This window comes from Etheostoma spectabile, chromosome 24 (genome assembly GCF_008692095.1).
Source record: "Etheostoma spectabile isolate EspeVRDwgs_2016 chromosome 24, UIUC_Espe_1.0, whole genome shotgun sequence".
Classification (NCBI taxonomy): domain Eukaryota; kingdom Metazoa; phylum Chordata; class Actinopteri; order Perciformes; family Percidae; genus Etheostoma; species Etheostoma spectabile.
This window is the reverse complement of record NC_045756.1, coordinates 9,087,441-9,089,436: the sequence shown is the minus strand read 5'-3', so window position 1 is coordinate 9,089,436 and position 1,996 is coordinate 9,087,441. Positions and strand designations below refer to the sequence as shown.

At 34.5% G+C, this 1,996-nt stretch overlaps 1 long non-coding RNA gene across 1 annotated transcript in view; it reads right to left on the bottom strand.

The window, feature by feature from the left end:
• LOC116674087 (uncharacterized) overlaps nucleotides 1–964 on the bottom strand; it is a 21,910-nt gene extending 20,946 nt beyond the window's left edge. The window contains exons 1-2 of the long non-coding RNA XR_004327961.1: nucleotides 869–964; nucleotides 403–405 (exon numbers count right to left, since the gene is read on the bottom strand). This is a non-coding gene — a long non-coding RNA (uncharacterized LOC116674087). The remainder of the gene's footprint in view (nucleotides 1–402; nucleotides 406–868) is intronic.
• Between the last annotated feature and the right edge of the window lie 1,032 nt (nucleotides 965–1,996).

Sequence of the window (1,996 nt, the reverse complement as noted above, 5' to 3'; positions counted from 1 at the left end):
ATTATTATTATTGTTGTACTTATTGCTCTGTGTAGTAGTTATATGTATGACATGTTTAGTTCACAGTGGATCATTTATGGGTTGCACTATCGTGTTGCTGCTGCTGCGATTTGTTTTCTTTATTCTTCATTTTGTGATAAGTAGAGTATGTCTTTTTTTGCGACCAAATGGTTTTATTTAAAGATTACAAACAATATTTGTCCCAGGACCAATAACATTTTTTTAAATATATGCAGAGGAAAGACGGGAAGGAGGGAAACAACAAAACACTGAAGAGTATGTTGTGTGTGAAGCTGTGGATGAAATATCTTTTGTATTTGTGAATAGTAATTCTGTGTGGCATGACACATTAAATATGTCATATATAGTATTTGCAGTCCTGTTTGCAAATGAATCTTTTACCATCTTAAACATCAGGCACACTATTCATGATGTCACTGCTGCTTGAGGGATTACAGAACAATTACACTTTAATTTTAAATATAATAATATGTCAGAATGACATAGTAATGCATATAGTACGCAGTTTTGGGAAGGTTACTTTGGAAATCGATTGGTTAACTCTATTTATTTATTTATGTATAAATAAGGTCTCCCTCATTTTCAATGACGTCGAGATACAAGACGCATTAAGCAAATAATACTCAATTGAAATAAGCGTCTTAAAATGTACGTGGGGTGGGGGGGTGGGGTGGGGGGGATGTCCACTTAAGCATCAGTGAGCGTCCACTTAAAGTTGTGTTGTTGCCGCTGACAGACTCAGATTATTATTATTATTATTAAGTGTGTGACAACATTATGGAAAGGACCTCCAGACTCCATTTTAAAAAAACGGTACTTTTAGTGTGCATGGAGCATATTTTCACACATAAATCGGTAAACTAGGTGTTTATTTCTACCAAAACTAGAGTTGTGATGGTTGGGAAAGTGGAAAGACGACCCAAAAAGACTTTCATAGATATAGTTTGTTGACTATGAATGGCGTGTGCTTTACGATGCTAAAATTCCTGTTTATTTACATGGAGTCTGGTGGGTTCAGCGAATGCCATTTTTAAAAGGGATTTTACTTTTCAACACAGACGTCGACCTCCTTTTAAATCCAGCCCATAATGATGGCAGACCCTTCGAATAATACTCTGAGCCTGTCAGTGGCCAAACACCTATAAATTATAACTGCATCGCAATACAGTGATCTGCTAAAGGTTAGATATTATATTACATAGACTGAGGAGTATCTGCACTGTTAACCGTTGATGTAAACAGACAGATAACAGTATCTCATATCAATATCTTATCTAAAGCAGACTTTTATCTTACCGTTTTAATGTTCTACAGGATCACAGCGTTTTCTGTTCTTTTACAGATTTATTTCCTAGAGTGTGTACTGTATATTACATATGCATGTATACACACATCAATCTCGAAAGGCACATCTCTCCGTTTATTGTTCCTAAGCATCTGCAAATTGTTTTTCCTAGGGATGGTTTTCACATTGACAATTTTAAATAAAAAGGTCCAAAAACCGCAAAAATTGGGCTGAATAAAAGGAAAAACATAATTCAATACTTAGGGACTCTAGTTCATATATTTTTACTGCAAATATCAACATATATACTCATTACTTGCTTATTGGGCATCACAGTTTGATATGAAATCATCTGAGTGTGTGTGTGTTTTTCTTTGTGTGGATGCGTGTGTGTGTGTGTGTGTGTGTGTGTGTGTGTGTGTTTTCTTAAATTTTGGAAAAGAATTGTGCTCCCACTGACGGCAGAACTGTGCATTTATGTTTTGGTGTCTTAGTGCTTAGTTCATATTTTTGGTTTATTTTGTAAAATAGAAAAAAGACTTATTAGAAAACATAATTCAGTTATTTGACACAGGGCATTAAACCACTGACTCATAAAACTGGAATAAAATCAAATTGGTTATATTTCAAGAAAAAGCACTTTTTGAGGTGATGAAAATAGGAAAAGAATATTTGTCCATCTTTTGTGTA